General features: G+C 41.2%; 1 pseudogene across 1 annotated transcript in view; it reads left to right on the top strand.

The window, feature by feature from the left end:
- Positions 1-22309, top strand: part of LOC149469845 (multidrug and toxin extrusion protein 2-like) — a 147999-nt pseudogene that overhangs the window by 71497 nt on the left and 54193 nt on the right. The window contains exons 8-10 of the transcript XR_016311480.1: positions 4177-4274; positions 7228-7341; positions 8033-8100. The product of XR_016311480.1 is annotated as a multidrug and toxin extrusion protein 2-like (transcript). The remainder of the gene's footprint in view (positions 1-4176; positions 4275-7227; positions 7342-8032; positions 8101-22309) is intronic.

Here is a 22309-nt window from a genome sequence, read left to right as displayed (position 1 = left end):
TTATTATTATTATACAGGATTTATATAGCGCAAACAGTTTGTGCAGCGCTTTACAATGTGAGGGCAAAGAGTACAGTTACAATACAATTGAATACAGGAGGAATCAGAGGACCCTGCAAAAACTAATTTATAGCTGGTGCAAACAGAGTTAAAATACTGGCAGTAACTAAACCAAGAAAATAAAGGTCCTTGTGTGCACACCACAAATACAGTCCTCAATAGCGGATGGGCATATCCATTCCTGACAACAGGGGTACATCTGATGGTGGCTTTAAAGTGCTGGTACCTAACTGTCAATGTTGGCTGGCTTTCAATGGGGCCCTTTTTGTAGGTGATACACATGAAGCTGCCCTTAAAGAATGTGCAGTAGATGACTAGTGGGCTGCTGAACAAGGAATAGTCTCTATTGCCTTACCTTTGTCAATGTTGAGGTAAACACAAATGGTCAGCTCACCCTTCCTGGTACATTGAAATCTGTTCCTGATCACTTGGAGGTGTGCAGTCCTTTGAAATCTGGTCTCTGCAGCACTGTCTCTCAGTTCTGGTGTAGGCAATCACATGGCAACAAGTCACTCCAGCTTTAGGTTCTGGCACGGCAAGAGAACTCTCATTGTCTCAGTTCTTTGGTCTCTGGTATGGGCACAGACACCCCAGCGATGTGTCTGCCTTTTCCAGCTCCCCCATACACAAGAGGCTCATGGAGGCTCTTAGTGCTCTGGTGTAACTGGGTATAGACAATCCATGCAGCAGGTCCTCACTCTCTCGATCCTTGCTCTGAACTGCCTTGATCTCTCTCAATTTACCTGGCAAAATGCTGAAACTCTCATCCTCTAAAGTACAGAGAATCCTGGATATTAAAGTCTGTAGCTCCAATAGCCCCTCCATAGACTTGTATTGTGTGGTGCTCCTTTAAAAACTAGAGATCCCATGATCAATTCCCTTTATCTCTGATTGACCCACTGCTAGATAGGAGGGAGAGCAGGAACAAGCCAGGGGATGGGGGTTGTGTTACACAGAGAGCTGCTCTGATCATTGTTCAGTGGCTGGAGGGGGGAAGAGAAGGACAGGAATAAGACTTCACAAATGCAGACCACTCCTCCAGCCGGCTCTGTTCGGCTTACAGCAGCAGGGGCAAATTGGGGAATCACACAGCCGCTAAAGCACCCCACTACACATTCTTTGAAAGCAAAGGTTTCTTCTAATGTGGGAGGTGCTATGGGTGTCAAATTGTGCAATACACCTCACAAAGAAGAAATTCCTTTTAAGGCATATGCTACAGGCAAATATTATGCCCTCAAAGATCTCATATTTTGCCAGACAGGAGTGATGTACATATTGGACATTTAGGACTAAGAAAAAGACCACACACCAGGAGAATCAGGGAGCATACATATAATATTATATATATGATATTAAGAATCGGTACAGAAAAACACTGTCTCAAAACATTTTTCAGTGTATCACAATAAAGACTCAAGAGGACTACAGTTTTGGGGAGTAGAAAAATAAGAAAACCAATGGCGAGGAATATGATTAAATAACTCAGCAAAATAGAATCCAATGGATTCATGAGATTAAAACATTAATACCCAAGGATCTGAATATAGAATCTGATTTAAACTGTTTTATTAGTGATCTTTAAGGTATTTAATATTTAAAGGATTAGTTCACCTTTACCAAAAATTGCCTATGCAAATAAAAGATGTCTGTAGATGAAAACAGACTTTAAATAAAGTCGAATAATGCTCTTGCTATAAGTATAAGTGACTTACATACCTCATGTAGCATGACTGGAAAACTCCCAGGAAGATACTAAGAAAGGCCTAGCTATTACTGTTCACTTTCAACATCACAGGAGTGAGCTCTCAAATGCTGAGATCAGAGCTACTGCATAAGAGGAGAGAACATGCATGCGAATCAAAAAAGGAGCTCTCTCCTGTGATGGTAAAGGTCAACAGTAACAGCTGGGCCTAACTCTTAGCAAGGTCCTTAAAGAGGAACTTTAGGCTGACTATTGAAAATTGGTGGACAGGCAGTTTATTTTATGCAGAAGATGGAGAGACATACTTTTGTCTCTTCTTCATTTAGTCCTGGTTCACACTGATGCGGTGCGGAATTGGCAGCATTTTCAGTGCGAATTCTGCATCACATCAGAAACGCACCCCATTCATGCGAACCGCTGCGGGTGTGTATGTTAAGTTAACAACACCCCAAAAGGGGTCTGCAAAATGTGGTGCAATGCGCAGAATCGGATCGCATAGATGTGAATACCTATGCAATCCGAGTCTAGTGCGGACCCAAAAAAAGGTCCTGCACGTTTTTGGTGCGGGTGCAGTGCAAATAGAGCCATACAAAATGTATGGCTCCAATCACACCACATACAAATCGCAATACAAACCGAATGCGGTTCCTTTGCAAATCACAGGGGATTTACCGCACTGCATTGATGTGAAGGCTAAAGCTTCTTATTTGCCTGTCCACTCTAGTACAGTAAGCTGCGCAAGCGCAGCTCACTGCACAGATTAGGCAATGCGGGAACTCATGTGCGGGAGTGACGTCATCTCCTCCCGGACAATGACAGCGGCTCTTGAGACCTGGAAGCTGGCAGCCCGAAGATGTCAGCGGCCAACGGGGAGTTCCAGGGATGGCGCATCGCTGAATTAAAGGTGAGTATAGTTCTGCTTTAACCACTTCCTGACCGGCCGTTGCATATAAACGGCTGGACGGTGGCAGTACAGGGTCGGGTGGCCGTTTATGAACGGCCTCCCCGCACCCTGCTTGTGCGCGCTCCCTGGGAGCGCGCAGCACCGCGATCCGGTGCCCGCTGTGTCCTCCGGACACAGTGAAACACCGATCGTCGGACGGGACCTCTGTACGAGGTCTCGATCATGTGATCACTGATTGGCCAATCAGTGATCACATGCAAAGTAGTAAGCAAGATGTCACTTGTGACATCATTGCTTACTACGTGTGAAATCTGTGAATGATCACAGAGGTCACATGGTACAAGGCTATTCACAACAGCCTTGTACCATGTGACAAGCTGTGACCAATCACAGCTCACTCTGTATTTCTCAATGAGTGCAGGAATGCACACAGAGAGAAAGAGAAATGATTGCTTTTACATCCTATATGGGTGTAAAAGCAATCATTGTAAAAAAAAAATAAAAATCTTCATCTCCCCCCACAAGTAGTACAGTGTCACCATGGTGACACTGTACTGCTAGGGTGACAGTATGTAAAAAAAATAAAATAAATAAAAAATAATAATATAAAAAAATAAAATAAAAATGTAAAAAAAAATGTTTAAAAATTATAATTTTTGGTTATAAACTAATTTTGTTTTTGGCAAAGATTTATGATCAAATATTATTTATTTGCAAAATTTTATAAAAAAAACACTTTTGTTCCAAATTTTTGGACTTTTTCATTTACATAGCAAAAAAAATAAAAATCCCAGCAGTGAATAAATACCACCAAAATAAAGCTTTATCTGTCGCAAAAAAATGGTAAACAATTAATTTGGGTACAGTGTTGCATGACTGCGCAATTGTCATTCAAAGTGTGATAGCGCTGAAAGCTGAAAATTGCCCTGGTCAGGAAGGGGGTAAAAGTGTCCGGTCTGGAAGTGGTTAACAACGTCCTGGAGGTGTAGGTATCTAAACTGGTAATAGGAGGGGGGATTGTACTTTGCAGGGAAAGCATCAAAAGGTATCCATTTATGATTTTCAACAAGGGCATCAATTTATGATTTTCTACAGTATTTGCTATGCTTATTATTTTATATTTTGCCCAGCATTTCGAATCTGGAATTGTGAAAAAATGTGGGAAGGATGGGTTATCCCATAATGAAATATCACAAGTATGTTTAATTATCAGCATGTGGATTGTATTTATACGAAGTGGCATATATAAGGTAATGGAAGAAGTGAATTGTGGTGCATTACAGTGAAACATTTGGAGCACATTTATATTTATGGGAGTATAAGATATTTGCCTCTGTAAGGATATTTTGTTAAGATTTTTTTTTAAGTTTCAGCACAGTAGAATGTATTCATATGTATTTATGAATGATTTTATGGATTACAATAGTTATTAAGCAGTAAGATAAGTAGTGCTGCACTGGTTTAAACTTTTCATTGATAATTAGTTAATTGGATATTTTATTTTTTCCAGAGGCTCAGCTTGTGCAAACACAGTTTCTCAGTGGGCAGTGGCACTTTTACTTTTTTTGTACATCGTTGGTAATAAGGTGCATGTGAAAACATGGGGAGGTATGTTACATAGTTACAGTTATTTACATTGAACCTTAATTAGCACCAACTATTGCATTACAGCACAGCGGGTGGTGTGCAGTCTGGTCTGGTGCAATTGCTGAAGTGCCAATGCGCTGAGAGCACAGCCTTTATTTTTTAAATCTCAAAATGAAAATAAAACTCTGCGCAATCAAACAAATCTGTATTTCTAACCTCTGAATTAAATATATTCTCAATTAAGTAAAATATAAAAATAAACACAATATCACAGTGTCTTTCTTAGGAAATTACAGTGTAAATTCCAAAATATGCATCCACTCCTGTGAAATAATTGATAAAGTCCACTTTTTCTTCCACCATCAGAATTAAATCCAAACCAGTGTGCACAGTGATTATTTTGCAGATCACCACCAAAACTGCTTCCTCCACCTTCCAACCAAGCTGTTTACCTCAGATTTTGACCTACTCAATGTTAAGTCAAATTACGTCTTGCCCTTTAGGAAGGGGCTATCTTTCCATATGGCTTTTAGCTGTAACTTTCTCCACTTACAAACACCATTTCTTTATACGTGGCTCAAAAGAATAGATGATAAAAGCCCCATTGCACAATATACTAGCTCACCAGACGGGTTAAAATCTCACCAAAAAAGTGCACTAATGCATATTCACTGTGTATACTGGTGTGGATTTACACCCAGGTCACATCTGGTGCGACTTGGCATACAATTTACATTCTATAAGTCTTGCAAATCGCATACCAAGTCGCACCCTACTGTCCGCAATTAGAGCGGTCATATTGGTGTGGTTCTGAATTGGTTGGAGCCGCACCGATTTCTAAAGTAGTTCATGTACTACTTTTGTTGAGATTTGCATAGACATCTGTGTCAGATGTCTTGCAAATCGCACCTGAAATCGACATGTCCCCTGACTTTGAAATCATGTGACTGCACTGTAATTGGGGCCATAGACGGGTCGAAAATTGGCCCATTTTTCGGCCGAAAAAAAACATCGACCGACTTTTGCACCGTTGGTGGGTTAATTGGTCGGCCGTTTTTCGGGGTTTTGGCACATTTTTTTCATCGGTCATGTTGGAAAATTCACGGCTGATTTTGACGATCAGCCGATTTTCCCGGCAATGATGGGCAAATCGGCTGATCGTTTTACCGATAAAAAAATCTGCGCATGAGCTGTGACCTGGAAGAAGAAGAATTCCAGTCCGCTATTATATTTTATATAAAAAGTCTTGTGGTTGCAACAATGTATCCATTTGTATCCGAATAAAAACAACTGTATCCGAAATGGATACAAATGGATACATTGTTGCAACCGCAAGACTTTTTATATAAAATATAATAGCGGACTGGAATTCTTCTTCTTCTTTTCTTCTTCTTATTATTCTTATGTATTGCTCCCCTATCTCTGCAAGGGACAGAAGTAATTATGGGGACAAATGCCAGCCATAGTCAGGACAAAAATCGGGCGATTTTTTTACCGTTGGTGGCAACGTCAGCCAATTGAACAACCGATTTTTCTTTTTTTTTTTTTAAACGGTCGGTTTTCAACTCGTCTATTGCCTACATAAGTCGGGTTTGATGTGACCAGGGTGTAAGAAAAAGTGGACTTCATCACATTGTGGATTTTACACTGTAATTTCACAGGAAAGATTTTTTTTTTGTGTGTGAACACATGACATAGCTGCAGTAATCACTTATATATAAAGACATTTTTGTCTTTGTATTTATAATATTTTACATTTATTGTGGTAGCAAGGGAGAGTTCAGTATTTTTCTTGCAGTTTTTATTTTTAAATCACCCTTATTGAAATGTCACAGACATTTCATTAAAGTGTTACTAAAACCACAACAGTAAAAACTGTCTGTATATGCAGTCAAGAATACTTGTTATACACACTGTGGAACCTAAGAGGTTAATTCTCTGCATTGTGTAAAAAGGCTGTTTGATCCTGGCTTCTCTGATCCTCCCTTTCTTCATTTGTCCTTGTCTGATAACACAGAGTCTTTTGAGTCACTCTACACATGCTCAGTTTAGTGTGTAAAGTAATGAAAATAATAATATACAAGATAGTTTGGAAATTTGAAAACATTAAAAATATAAAATCTAAACTGAATAAAACCATTGTTTTCCTTTAAGGCCTGGTTCACACCAATGCTTTGTGCTTTTTGTCTGTTTTGCAATGCTTTTTTGCAGTGTGTTTTTGCATGCACGTTTTTGCTGAGTTTTTTTTACTTTGTTTTGCATTTTAAAAATAAAAATGCAACATGTGGCAAAAACACACTACATGCGTTTCAGTATCTTCTCCGTTGTTGTAGCAAAAATGCTGCTTTTTGCATTTAAAAAAGTCCCTGACCCTTTCCAAAAACGCATCAGCTCAAAAAAGTATAGATTTGAACATCTCACATAGGAAACCATGTTAAATGGACTGTAGTGCATTTCTGCAAAAAGCACTAAAAAACGCATTGGTGTGAACTAGGCCTTAAGCAACCACATGCTTTGTCCTTGCAGGGCAAAGCAACACTTCTACTGTAATATTGGCTCTACTTCCACCACAAATACATTTCTCTTCATTCCCCTGGGCTTTGTTCAACCCCAAGAGTGAAGAAAAATGCCTGGTACTTCTAGATATTGAGTAGCATGTGACTCATTATCTCATGTCCCATATGAGAGTGCTGCCATGCCAAGTTTTGACTTGCAGCTTGCACAGGCCTTCCTGTCCACACTCCTGTGAGCCAAAAAGGATGGTGGGGGGAACAATAGTAAATTAAATACAAATAACTGTCTGTAATGGCAATACAGAGGTTTACTTTAAAGTTACATTTTCAGCAATGAAAGAGTTAAAATACTTCAAACACAGTACTGTAGTGCTGTTATTCTATTCATTTTATATCAACTGTTATGCTTATTTAGATATAAATGCTCATTCTGCTGGTTTGAATAAATGTTCTCTTTTCAGGATGGTCCAAAGACTGTCTTCAGGAGTGGAATATATTTGTATACCTTGCTGTCCCCAGCATGTTGATGTTTTGCATTGAATACTGGACCTTTGAAATTGGAGGCTTTTTAACAGGTTGGTTTCTTAATTCTATGGGTTCTTTCACTCAGCTCTACCTGTTGTGTTTCCAGGATCTTGTCACTCTTTGGGTTCACTCTATTGGCTCTTGATGCAGTGTTCCCTTTATAGGTTCAGATAGCCTGTCCACCTGCAGAGTCTTGGCGAATGTGCAACCTGGCTGGTTTAGCTTCTTATTTAAGACAACTTGTGAATCTCAGAGTGATTTCTTAACTTAAGGACATGGCTCCTTTTTGTATTTCAGATTGACTTCAGTTCCTAAACATTCTTGTGCTTACTTTGCAAGTATTCTGATTGTCCTGATCTTGACTGTGTTTTCTTACATGTCCATCTCTTGTTCTTACTTTGATGTTTGGCTCTGGTTACCCCCAGCCATCAACCTTTCAAAATTTCTAAAACTTTTATTAAATGTATTGATAAAGTAAAACGTCCACTCAGCATAACATGTCCCTCGACTGGCTGTTTAACTACAATAACTTGTCAAGTAGTGGATAAAAGAATGAGAATGTGGTGGCAGTTCTTTGACACTGAAACCAAATAGTTTTTGCATGGAAAATAATTTTCTATTTTATGAACTACTGATGACCCTTCTGATTGTTTGAGTCGCCTAATTTTGCTGGTCATGTAACTGAACAAAAACATGTATGAACAGTTGGCCAACTACTGACATCTTCATCTTATTTTTTAGGGCTTATTAGCGTTGTGGAGTTGGGAGGACAAACCATTATGATAGAGTTGGTAACATTGGCTTCAATGGTATGATGGTCTTTCACTGTTTATACAATTTAACATTTATGAACCTTCTTAATATGACACTGTCCTTACAGGTTAACTATAAGCAGATATAAAAGACACCAATTAATGCAGCTGAATCCATAGTTTAATATATATTTTTTTAATCCAAGCGGTATAAGTACCTTTGTTTGCCTTAATATCAGCATCATGAAATCCCATATACATTACAGCTCAGGGTGACAGAAGGAGAAGCAGAATTAGGATGCAGTCAGTGTTGCTGCACTGCTTATGTGCTTGCAGCTGATGTTTAGATGTTTAGAGATGATATCTCTTCATGGCTGACCAAAGGTAGGGCTTTTTGGGATGAATGACAGTGCTTTTCGTCAGCCCAGGCATGCATTAGTGAGGTGACTTCCACATGCTTTTGTGTGTCCCACACTTGTGTTCCATACCAACACATGTGCAATTGAATCTCATAGGATCAGAAAAATCCTTAGCAGGTCCAACCCTTACAGTAGCCATCAGTACCACATGTTTGATTTAAAGTTACATTTCCTACAGCTGGTTCTGAAGTTCACAGTAAAGCTAAGGAATTAGAGAATAAGGTGATGGAAGGATTTGATTTAGTGACCCAATTATTAGAGTAGTTAAGGGAGTCCTGAAATAATAGGATCCAGTGATGTGCCCGGGGAAACAAACAAAAAATATCAAACAGGTAAAGAAAGAGAAGTATGCCTTTCCCCTATTGGAAGGGATCAAAGACATCATCTGGGGGAGTACAGCTGAAAGAAAATTACAATCAGTTTTTGAAATTCCTTTGAGGAGAAGATGTTAAACATTTGGACCCTGCTCCCCTTATCAGTGCAGCCTGGATGAGACTATCTAGGCACATAAGACTGCCCTTAGAAGAACACAATTTTGGGACATCCTTAGTAGGGAAATTGAGCTTGATTTGAGGAAATCAAAAGAAAATTAAAAGTGCATAATACTGTTTGTCAGTGTTCAAGGCAAGGGATAGTCTACAGCTGGTAAGAGCACACTTGAACCAACAGTTCCTAAAGGTGCAGCATATTCACATATTTAGTAAACTATATATTGTCAGATGGGATAAATAGTTCATCCATCTCTCCATTGCCTGTGAAAGATTACCAATCTGCAGAGAGGTAAAACACAATAGAGGGCTCACCAGTCTAGTACAATTATTTATTAGGATGGAGATAAGAACATTGACAAAAAGCATTCACAATGATAAAGAAATTAATTGCTTATCTATTGCTAAAAATAATATTCTGTAGGGGTTTGCCAGTATTACCAATGTTCTTTATACTGTAAAGATAAAAGGCCAACAGAGAATGCACTAAATTAGTGCAATAAATTACTGTTATAGAGACAAAACCCGCTAATAAGATGTACTCACAAAATATATGAAAAGGAGTGCTTATCTGTGGCTGAGAACAGCCTTTCAAATGAAGTCCAGCAGTCCTATGTGGCCAGAAGTGTAAATGCTTACAATAAATCCAGAAGATGACAGGATTCAGCACCCCTCCTTGGCCAGATCTAGTTTAAGATTAGTGATTAATCCCTTTAGCATTGTGAATGTATTTTGTTAATCTTCTTACCTCTATCCTAGTGAATTATTGTATTAGACTCCTGTTGCCTCTGTTGTGTTTTATCACTATGCAGAATATTGATTTGAGAAAGTACTACCTCTCCTCCATGGTGTGCTGTAAATCAGCAATGGCCTTAGCATAAGAGGTAAAGGCACTAGAGGTCTGTCCAGACCAGTGGTGGACCAGGGAGGCCCATCTCAGAACATGTACAATCAAAAATTTAAGAGTGCTGCCCTGTGTGATCCCCTCATAATTACAAGGCAAACATGAATATACCTCAATACAGTCCCTTGTAACATGAAAGCAATATCAATATCTTCCAAATAGTGCTTAGGTTCTCTTCATATGATCGCGCAATCCATGCACTGTGCTCCCCACCAGTGGTCCCACTCACTCACCGACTCTTGTGGACTTTTCTAATCATACAAGAGTCAAACTCGCTATGGTGGAAGAGATTTTCTGGTTCTGCTGTAACTTGTAGTCCACCTCTGCCCGGCTGCACTCACTAGTCTCAATCCGTCAATTGTGGCAATAGGATGCTCATACATAAGGAATGAGGCCTGAGGACGTCCAGTGGGAGGGGCGAAACACGGCAGATGCTGGCCATGGTGACGTCATTTCAGGCCAGTGGAGCGCACTTCAGTGCGGTACTTCCTGGTTCAGTGGTTTTTAATGCTTATTACTATTAAATCAGTGTAAGTGCAATATATACACTTCTGTCCTTTGGATTTTAATAAATGGAATCACACTATGTGGCCTCATAAAAGGGAATGTAAGTTGTATTTCCTGCTGCTCCTTGGCTGATACTGTTATATTCAAAATCTCTGACTTTGTTGCATTAATTTTTAAATTAGAAATTTCCCTATACTGTCTCAACTCTGTAACCACGTTTGGTAACGTTAATCTCAGATTTGATATATAAAATAATAAAATTGCTTACATATGTGGCTACTTTAAATTCACTTTTCTCCAACATAATACTTTTAACACTCACATTTGCTCATATTAAGGATAACATTGGCTCCAGGGAAAGAACAAACAACATCTGCAACATTAGGCACCCCTGTCCTGTACCATTAAATAATTCAAAGGGTTGGGACAGGGGACCATTAACCCACACTTCACAGTAGGATGAAAGTATAACACTATTATCATTTTTAGCCCCAGTCCTAGATTTCTCAGGGTTGCAAAAATAAATCCCCAGTCTACCCTGCCAAATGCTTTCTCAGCATCTATTGACAGGAGTACGACTGGGGTGGGGAAGGGGGTGGTCCTTTATCTCGAACACTATGGATTAACATTAGTGTGTTTTTGGGCAACTATCTTTTCCCTCTGTACCTGGCACAAAACCCGCTTGATCTGTGTGAATCAATTTTGGCATCAGTGCTTTTAGACCTTTCTGCCAATATCTTAGCGAATATCTTAAGTGATCAGTTTTAAAGCTGATATCGGTATATAGCTTAAAGATAGTGGAGTCTTTCCCTTCTTTCAGTAAATAGTAATATAGGCAGCTAAAGTTTCCTTTCACAAATGTACCCCTTCACATAGCAAGTTCAGATACTCACAAAGGAAACGTCTCAAAATGGCAGTGCATCAAGCCTAAGGAATATACATACTGTGAGCTCCAAGACAAATGTGTACCCAATCAGGTGTACCCAACAGAGGATTCTTCAGTGCAACCGGAAATTAACTGTGATTGTAATGATGATGTATACTTAAATTAAGGACAATCACCATATACCAACTAGACCTTGTGAGTCCACAAAGGGAAGCAACCACCAAACTCAAAATGAAGTAAGTAAATGTGTCCACTTTATTAAACACTGCTAAAAGCAAGCACAAAAAGTAAATGTCCATAAATGGGTTTTCTTAATTGCTCACTCGGTGGCCCTGCGGTGTTAGGCTGAACCAGTAAGAATTTCCCTTGGCATTGGCTGCCTTTGCTTATTAATTTCACTCCCATTTTGGTATTGGTTCTGCAGCTGGGTACTTTTGTATGGACCCTGTTCTTGGTGGTTTGGTGCCTCCTGACTTGCCTGGTAGGCTTCTGCTTCACTGGCAGATGTAAGTGTACCAATATATTAGCATAAAACAGTCTGTGGGAGGCGTGAGAGATCAGAATGGGCTCAATAGTCAGTCCCCTCAGCACTTGACGGGCCTTGATAAATACCAGAGTACTAGGTTTCACTGTGCAGCACTGTTGGCCCTCCACTCTCTCTCTTCATCCCTCTAACACTGCTGCCAAGACTGACACAGAGTGTCGGTACTTCCAGCAAGCTCCTGGGACTCTGCTGCTCCTAAGGCACATGGTCTTGGATTCAGGCACACCACATTGCTACCCTGTCTGTGCTACACTGGGTCAGGCATGGTAGCTGCCAAGTCATCACAAGTGCAGGTTTTTGCTACTGTTAGGGCGGGAGGTTGGCTTGGGCTTATACAGCGCTCGCTTACTCAGGGCCATGATTAGGCCACACTCCCCCATGCCATGAGGGAAATCATTTCTGTTGAGGCTCGACAACAGGACAGCAGTTCCTTACATAAAAGTACAAGGCAGGACTCGGAGCAAGATGCTGTTGGCAGGGGTACAGCCCATTAACATTAGAAGGATATTTATCAAAATTTCAATATAAAGCAACAACGAGTGAGTCTGGGATGACATCTGGAAGTGGAAATTTTTGCATGTCAGAAAAACCAGAGAATTAGAAGATTTAGATATGAGTTCCTTGCACCAAGGACAGGGATGACCTTCAATATCGCTGGATCTTTTTATCATGGTATGCTTTTAAGCCAGTTCTGATTATGCTTAAGTTTCTTCAGACACTTCCATTGGAAACCGTCAAAGTCATAATTATTATACTGTATTGATCAAATTGTCCTTGGCTTCTTCTTTTGCAATGTGTGAAAGAATCTGTATCATTGCTGGATCTCCTACACCAAGGCCCAAGTATACTGTACATCCTCAAGCTCGAGGCTTAAGGCTCCAACTAATAGTCTGGTTCCTAAAGGACACAAGTTAGGGCACAGGGTTGCACAGAGTGATTTCCACCCTTCTTTTTTCCAAGAAATAATGTATAGTCAGGATTTGCAATAGAATTTGGGAAAAATTAGCGAATAGGTTACTGGAGTTACGAAAATTCTCAAAAGACAGAATATAACTTCCCACAATGATATAATGTATTATAATGTATTCTATTGTTTCCAAGCATGCGCGGTCTTGGTCACTCGATTTTTTATGGAAAATACTGTACTGATTAAAGCAGGCATGTCCAAAGTCCGGCCCGCGGGCCATTTACGGCCCGAGGGTCGGTTTAATACGGCCCTCCATGTCAGTGTGTCAGTGTGTCTTATGGAGCGAATATGGAGCGGCCGGTCCGGTATTTCCACTACGGCCATGTCAGAATACCGGGCCGGCCGCTCAGCTCTGCAGCGGGACCTTACCTGTTCCTCTATCCAGCGGCGCGCTGTCTTCCCGGCTTCTGTAGTGTGGGCGCTTGGCATGACAGCCGGGTGCCAAGTGCGCATGTGCAAGAAGCGGTGCTTTTTGTGAATGGTAAGGCGGTACCTGGGACACATGAAAGATCCCAGAAGCCGCCGGACCAATCACAAAGCGCCAGTGCTTCTCGCTCATGCACACTGGGCACCCGGCTGTCATGCCAAGTGCCATTACAGAAGCCGGGAAGACAGCGCGCGGCTGGATCGAGGAACAGGTAAGATCAAAGAACAACTGCGGAAGTAAGAGCGGGTACCTGTCAAATTCAGGTACCCGCTCCCCACCTCCCCAAAGGTCAGCAGTCATCTGTACTGTCCGCAGTCTCTGGTCATCCCTGTGCTGTCCGCAGTCTCTGGTCATCCCTGTACTATGTCCGCAGTCTCTGGTCATCCCTGTGCTGTCCGCAGTCTCTGGTCATCCCTGTGCTGTCCGCAGTCTCTGGTCATCCCTGTGCTGTCCGCAGTCTCTGGTCATCCCTGTGCTGTCCGCAGTCTCTGGTCATCCCTGTGCTGTCCGCAGTCTCTGGTCATCCCTGTGCTGTCCGCAGTCTCTGGTCATCCCTGTGCTGTCCGCAGTCTCTGGTCATCTCCTGTACTGTGTCTGCAGTCCATTAGTTCAGAATTTTTTTTTCCTGTTTTCTGCCTCTAAAACCTAGGTGCGTCTTATGGTCAGGTGCGTCTTATACGGCGAAAAATATGGTAACTTGGCATAAAATAATTTATTTGCATTTAATTGTAATGGTTCAAAGAATGTTTGGAAAAATGTTCGGCCCTCCACCATGTTCACTTCATCCAATCTGGCCCTCTTCGAAAAAAGTTTGGACACCCCTGGATTAAAGGAAAACTGTTCATTCTGTTATGCTATGAGACTTTTTCTTGCTTGTCCCTTTGGTTAATTTCACATGAACTGTTGTAATCGTCTCTTGAAAGCTGTGTACTAATAATCATATTATTTTTCCGAAAACTTTTTTTGTCATCCGATTTTCTTATTGTGTGTACTAGGCTACAATCTACTATCTGCACTGCAGGTGGTGCTTCTCCACTGTGGCACCGTAGCTGGAGAGGAAGTCAAGTGGAACACAGTTCCTCTATGGGTTTCTGGGTCACTGGGGAAGCACCCAATTAGATGCTTTCACCTCATGTTATGCTAGTGAGCGTCTTGGGTCAGGCAAACCCTATTTAAGGCCCTGGCTCCCAGGGTTGGCAAGACTTTTACAAGCTGGCAGTATAGGGACAGGTAATCCGCCTGTTAGGGAAAGTAGCAGCAATAGGGAAATGTTCCTGAAAATGAGGGAAAGCATAGGGATGCAACTTTTTTAGACATCTGCTCTCCTGGGCCCGAGGCGACAAGGCCTCATTCTGCTCTCTCAACAGAAACTGTCAGCCTGGCTGTTAACTGTCTTCTTCATGTTGTTAGAAATCGTGAGTGTACCCAGTTGGGCAGGCATTCCCCTTGGTTGTTGTGAACTGTCGCTGCATTACTTCAATACAAGAGTTTTATTGCACCTGTCTGTGTGGATTACTGCTGCCGCACTACTCTGCACTCCACCTAAAGGCTTAAGCCATGACATAATGCTGTCAGCTTTCAGAGATACTGAAAGCAGGTCTTTATTAGAAGAATTGCTTTCTTTATTGTTTCTTTAAAAAACCTGGTTTTTGGGGTTAAGGGTTTGGCTCCATTAGAGGGAGTGACCACGCACTCAACCAGACGTTTGTCAGCTTCCTGGGTGGCAGCTTGTCACATGCCTCAGAAACATTTAGTGTGAGGTCCTGGTATACAGTTAACACAATTGTTTGTCTTCTGCTTCCAACTCAACTTGGGTTATTTTTCCCATTATTGCAGCAATGGAGTTTGTCAGGAAAACAGAAAACCGCATTTTCATACTTACCTTAAAGTGTTACTAAACCCAGGACATTGCATTCACTATATTTGCTCTCCCACAGTATACAGATCATGGAAGTGCAACTATTTTAGTAAATATAAACTGCTAAATACCTTTTCTCATTGACAGTTAGAGAAGTCTTGTGACTTCTATCAGTGTCCAGCCGAACACATGTTAAAACTTGTAGGAGGCGTTTTCATTCTGCTCTAGCAGGATGCAGGACCCCTGACCCTCTGTCTGGACAGCGCTGATTGGCCCTGTGCTGATCACATGCACTCTCCCAAGTAAAAAAAAAGCCTCTCTAGCAATACACACCAAACTAAGCATGTGCAGAGTGTCTCCACACGATATGTCTTATCAGGAAATAAGAGGGGGGCACTGGAAGAAGGGGAGGATCATAGAAGTCAGGATCATACAGCCTTTTTACACAATGCAGAGGATTAACCTCTTAGGTTCCACAGTGAGTATAACAAGCATGCTTTATTGCATATACAGACTGATTTTACTGTTGTGGGTTTAGTAACACTTTAATTATCCTTTTCTTGCTTAGCTTCATAAAACCCTCCCATTAGTAAACGGCCCTATGGGGTAGCCAGGGGGGAGCAGACTACCCATTGTTACTGCTATGTAGTTTAGTCAGGAAAAGAAAGCTATGTTAAGTATGGATAGTCTTTTTTTTATTTTATCTGTCTTTGCTTGTATTTATGAAACATCAACTTTTGTAGCAATGGTCAAGTTCAGAGAGAAGTAGTGCAAAACAATGTACAAAAATAGTTTTTGTATTTATGGAAGCAAGAAAGATTTGATGAATGTGTGGAATTCATCTAGGTGAAGTGGCTGTTATAACAAAAAATAGTGACTTAAGTGACTTAAGGTGTGCCAGATTCATCAGTATGAGATTTAAATGCACTGTATAAAGGAAGAAATTGAATACTTCAGGGTGAAAGAAGGGTGTGTTTAAAGTGTATGTTACCCCACAATGAAAGTTTTCATGTATGGATCTGTTTTCTTGTAAATACGTTTTTGAATTTACCACTTTCTGTTTTTTATTATTATCATTATTATACAGGATTTATATAGCGCCAACAGTTTGCTCAGCGCTTTACAATATAAAAGGAGACAATACAGCAACAATACAGTTCAATACAAGAGGGTTAGGAGGGCCCTGCTCCTTGGAGCTTAAAATCTAAGAGGGAGGGGCTGGTGGTACAAAAGGTAATATTTGTGGGGGATGGACTGGTAGGAGGAATAGAAGAATCCATTATTAGCTGAAGGCAGGATAGGCTTCCCTGAAGAGATAGGTTTACAGAGATCACCTAAACGTGGTCAGTGTAGGCAGTAGTCTGATAGATTGGGGTAGAGAGTTCCAGAGGATGGGGGAGGCTCTGGAGAGGTTCTGGAGACAAGCATGGGAGGACGAAACAAGGGAGCTATAGAGCAGGAGGTCGTATGAGGAGCGGAGAGGACAGTTTGGGTGATATTTGGAGACAAGATTGGTGATATAATTGGGGGCAGAGTTATAAATGGTTTTATATGTTATTGTTAATGTTTTGAATTTTATTCGTTGGGCAATGGGAAGCCAGTGGAGGGATTGTCAGAGAGGGATGGCAGATATGGAACTGTTAGTAAGGTGGATGAGTCTGGCAGCAGCATTCATGATAGACTGAAGAGGGGAAAGCCTGCGATGAGGTAGGCCAATGAGGAGGGAGTTACAATAGTCAAGGTGAGAGATAACCATGGAGTGAATAAGTTGCTTAGTAGTTTCAGAGGTTAAGAATGGGTGTATCTTGGAGATGTTGCGGAGGTGAAGTCTACAAGATTTGGACAGTGATTGGATTTGGCGCTGAAAGGACAGATGGGAGTCTAGGATTACACCTAGCACCCTGGCATGAGGGGAGGGAATGATGATTGTGTTATTGATCATGATGTAGAAGTCAGGGGAGGAGGCATGGGCTGGAGAGAATAGTATAAGCTCAGTTTTAGAAAGATTGAGTTGAGGAAGTGGAGTGACATCCATGCCGATATGTCACTTAATAGGTTAGTAATGCGAGAGGGGTCTGAAGGAGCGAGGTGAGGAGTAGAAAGATAGATTTGTGTGTCACCAGCATAGAGATGATACTTGAAGCTATGGGAGTTTATCAAGCAACCAAGGGAGGAGGTGTAGATGGAGAAGAAAAGGGGTCCAAGGACAGACCCCTACAGAAAGAATAAGTGGAGAGGAGGAGGCAGAGTTATAGGTAAGGCTGCAGGAGCACCGTGATAGGTAGGAGGAGAACCAGGAGAGAGCAGAGTCTTGGAGGCCAAGAGAGTGGAGTTTTTTTGAGGAGGAGGGGATGGTCAACAGTATCAAAAACTGCAGAGAGGTCAAGTAGTAAGAGTATAGAGTAGTGGCCATTGGTTTTAGCAGTTAGTAAATCATTAGTGAGTTTTAGTAGGGCAGTTTCAGTGGAGTGTAGTGAGCGAAAGACAGACTGTAAAGGGTCAAGAAAGTTGTTGTCAGTGAGGTAGGAACTTAGGCGATTGTAGACTAGGCGTTCTAAGAGTTTAGAGGTAAACTGGAGCAGGGAGATGGGTCTTAAGTTGCTCAGGTTGGTGGAGTCCAGCGAGGGCTTTTTAAGTATGGGAATGATGTGCGCATGCTTTAGAGGGGTGGGGAAGGCACCATTAGGGAGGGCGGGATTGAAGATGTGAGTGAGGGAGCATAGGATGGAAGAAGAGGGTGACCATACTAGTTGTGAGGGGACAGGATCCAGGGGGCAGGTAGTGAGACGGGCTTCTGAGAAAACTTTAGTGACCTCTTCAGTAGTAGGAAGGTCAAAAGAGGAAAGTGTTGAGGGAGGTTTAGTATAAGATATGCTAAGTGGGATAGATGTCTGTGCAGTAGAGATGCCCCTACGAATTGCATCAATCTTGTTTTTTAAATGGTTTGCAATCTCGTAAGCAGTGAGTGAGGTACTGGGCAGAGAAAGTAGAGAGATAAAAATAGAGAAGATACGAGAAGGACCGGATGACAAGATATTAACCACTAGCCTACAGGGCACTTATACCCCCTTCCTGCCCAGGCCAATTTTCAGCTTTCAGTGCTGTCGCACTTTGAATGACGATTGTGCGGTCATGCAACACTGTACCCATATGAAATTTTTATCATTTTTTGTGACAAATGGAGCTTTATTTTATAATCACCTCTGGGTTTTTTATTTTTTCTTAAAAAAAATAAAAACCACTGAAAATCTTGAAAAAAAAAGTTTTTTCTTAGTTTTTGTTATAAAATTTTGTAAATAAGTGATTTTTCTCCTTCACTGATGTGCGCTAATGAGGCTGCAGTGATGGGCACTGATAGGCTGCACTGATGGACACTGATAGGTGGCACTGATTTGCACTGATGAGGAGGCACTGGTAGGTGGCACTGATGGGCATTGACAGGCATCACTGATGGTCACTGAAAGTCAGCACTGATATATGGCACTGATAGGCAGCAGTGATAGGTGGCACTGACTGGCACTGATAGGTGGCACTGACTGGCACTGTTAGGTGGCACTGACTGACACAGTTAGGTGGCACTGATAGACAGCACTGACGGGCACTGATAGGCAGCACTGAGGCACACTGATAGCCAGCACTGACTGGCACTGATAGGCGTCACTGATGGGCATTGATAGGTGGCACTGACTTGCACTGATGGGTGACACTGAAAGGCAGCTAAGATGGGCACTGATTTGTAGCATTAATGTGCACTGGTAGGCACTGATATGTGGCATTGATGTGGCACTGATGGGCACTGATGATCAGTGTACATTTGCCCTCCGCGGAATGCCGATTACCGGCTCTCCTCTCTTCTCGAGCTGTCATCGAGAGGAGAGAAATGCCAATAACCGGCATTTCCCTGTTTACATGTGATCAGCTGTGATTGGACACAGCTGATCACATGACCAAGCCGACATCTTCGGCTCTTTCCGTGGATCGGTGATCCGCTATGTCCGAGGGACACAGCACACCACTGATCGCCGCGCTGCTCGCTCCCGGAGCCGTGTATGCACAGTGAGAATGGGAGGACATCATATGACGTCCTCCCAGAATGAGAGAACCACCTTGCGCCCGTCATTGGACTATATGGTGGGTGGGAGGTGGTTAATAAGAGTGACAAAGTCTTGTTTGTTCCAAACCTTGTTTGGCAGCATGGAGGGAGGAATTAGAGGTTAAGAAAGCAGATTTATATAGAGTGAAAGCTTGCTGAGATTTGGTTTTACACCACAATCGCTCCAGTGCACGACTATGCCGCTTAAGATTTCTAGTGTTTTCAGTGTGCCACGGTTGTAATGGTCGGGGCCTGATGCTTCATGTAGTTAGAGAAGCAAGTGAATCTAGTGTGGATGAAAGTGAACTGTTGTAGACAGCAGTGGCCAGGTCAGGGCAGGACAGGGGAGAGATTCTGTCACAGAGGCGGTCAGTTTCAGAGTGGAAAAGAGAAGGGTTCAAGTTGTGATGGTTTCTGCGGGTAATTGTTTGCTGTTTGGTGGGATAGGTGTTTGAAGACGAGGACACTGAAAAGGTGATGAGATTGTGATCAGAGAGAGGAAAGCTGGTATTTGTGAGGTTGTAGGGAGTGCAAAGATGGGAGAAAACAAGGTCTAATGTATTCCCTTCAGTGTGAGTGGAGGGCTGTGTCCATTGTGTTAAGGCAAAAGATGACGTTAGGTTGAAGAGTTGGGATGTAGTTAGGTTGTTCATATTAATGGGAATGTTAAAATCTCCAAGAATGATTGTGGGTATTTCCGAGGAGAGAAAGTAGGGCAGCCAGACAGAGAAATCATCAAGAAAGCGGGACACAGGTCCAGGAGGCCGTTAGATCACTGCAATCCTCAGAGAAATAGGATAAAACAGCCGAATGCAGTGAGTCTCGAAAGAAGAGAAGGATAGAGAGGGAGGGTTATGGAGGACTTGAAAGGTGCTCAGTGGGGATTAGAAACAAACCAACTCCACCTCCTTTCCGACCACTGGGTCTAGGTGAGTGAGTCCAGAGAAGACTTTAATAGGAAAGTGCTGTTGGAGAAGCAGAATCTACTGCTTGAAGCCAGGTTTCTATAATTGCTAGTAGGTTAAGGGGGCAGGAGACAAAAGGGTCATGGACAGAGGTGACTTTTGATTCCTTTGTTTGCTTTTGTTTACATGGTGATCCTGCTAGTCCCCCTTCTGTCCTTTTCCAATCTGATCATGTTAAGCACAGAAGCAGAATGATGCTAGCATGGTTAGTTTGCATAGCAGGGCTTCATCTTTGAAGATACAGGCCAGCTGTGCCCCTGAACAGCACACTCATATCTCCTGTAGTCAATATATATGCCCATGCCCCCTACTGAGCACTTGCATGTTGATTTACAGTAGCTCCTGGTAGGAGCTTTGCAGTCAATCAACATAGCAGAAACTGGGTGAGGGCATGTGGGTGGCTGAAGCTGTTAGTAACTAGTACAGCAGTGGAGTTGGCTGAGTGTGATGTAATACTTGGCTCTCTTGCTATAGCGACATGTATCCTGTTTTGAGGTCAAGAACCTGAAGGAATGCTGAGCTGTGGCTGCAAGATAAAACCTTAAAAAATGTACACAATTACTTTTTTTTTGTAAAAGTACTCTTTTTTAGACACCAAAAATAATTTGTAATCTTCCTTTGTTTTTTTACAGAAATATTAATCTCCAGTTTTTGCTAGAAAATTTCTTAAACAATTTATCATAGCATATTTTCTGGAATATATATTCAAAGGAATTTTAGTGCACATAAACACAATATAATACCCAATTTTTGGTAAAATATAAAAGGTGGGATTGTGTAGTGTAAATAGATATCAAACATGTCAAGTCTTAAAATTGCACACACCTGTGAATTGGCAAAAAGCTATTTTACCCATAAATTTCCATGCATGACGCTTCAGAAGCCTTTAAATGTTATCATTTTAGAGTTAACTGAATAATGGCCCTAGAATTATTGCTCTCACACCTATGTTGATGGCGATGCGTGTGGCACAATTGCTGCTTACATACAAGTTCCTGTCCTAAATGTTTGTATTTGCATGTGTGCATAGGACAATGGGGTTGCTTCTAAAAAATTTTTTAATTAATTTTGTTTTTTTTAACTTTGTAACGCTTTTTTTATTTATTGATGTATTTTATTTGAAGTATGGTATGAAACCACAAAACAAAAACTAATTTAGTTGTAGCTCATTAATTTTCTTTTTCTATGTTTTTTCCTTTATTTTCACCTAGTGGTCCAGCCAGTAAGTCTGTTATTTTTCATCTTATTTTAACAAACCAAGCTGTCCAGACAAAGTAGAAGTTAGAGGGTTGAAACAAACCATTTAACACTGATAGGGGTGTTTACAATGGTCAGCTTTTCTTTTTTTCATTTCACAATAGAGGTTTTGTTTAGTTTTTAGAGTACTAAAGAAACCTAGAAAACCATCAAAAATAGTTTCCATAGAAATCAGTGCAGGTACATATATAAGGTTCATATTTAAATGCCCATAATATGAGTGTAGCATAGTTTCAGAAGTACACAATAGACAACTCATATAGTTTTACAACTTCAAAATAACAAGCCGAAGGATCATATCTCTTGAAGGGAGTGAAATATGAACCATTAAAAGTTGAGTTTCATAATATTGTGATATAGCGGATGAATTTAACATCATATGTTTAGGTTCATCATAACCAATCAATAACCAAGTACAGAATTAAAAGGATAGCACAGCATCAGGATACTAGATTCTCATGTGCTCAGGTGTAATCTACGAGAGATCTTCAAAAAGTTTCTGTACTTTTTATATTTAAGTTGGACCGTTTTTTTTTTCCTTAATTCTTTTTCTCTTTCTCCTTTCACCCTTGTTCTCTGCATTTTAGATTGGCAAAAAAAGCTGCATTTTATCGACACTGTATATTTGAAGGGTATAGTTGAATGTGATTCCTTTGTTCATTATACATCTATTGCTGAACTCTCCAAATAAGTGAACTTTATGTACTATGCGATGTTCAAAACTATTTATTATTCAGTGTTGGCTGTAACTATCAAGAGCTTAATAAAACCTATAATTGTAAAGAAAAAAAAAAAGTTGTAAAAAAAAAGAGGACTGGATGAGTAGTAATTGGTTGTGTCTGAGAGTGTCATGTGACTAGTATGTCTGGCAAGCCAGCTGACCTTGCAGTTTAGTATAAGAGTTGTCACGCTGTGGTGAAGATGGCTGCGAATGTGAAAGTGCAAAGTCAT

The sequence above is a fragment of the Staurois parvus genome, unplaced genomic scaffold, assembly GCF_062004578.1.
Source record: "Staurois parvus isolate SC_StPar_1 unplaced genomic scaffold, SC_StPar_1.0 ptg000058l, whole genome shotgun sequence".
In the NCBI taxonomy this organism is placed as follows: domain Eukaryota; kingdom Metazoa; phylum Chordata; class Amphibia; order Anura; family Ranidae; genus Staurois; species Staurois parvus.
The sequence above is the reverse complement of the archived record's forward strand: the minus strand, read 5'-3'. Positions and strand labels throughout refer to the sequence as shown.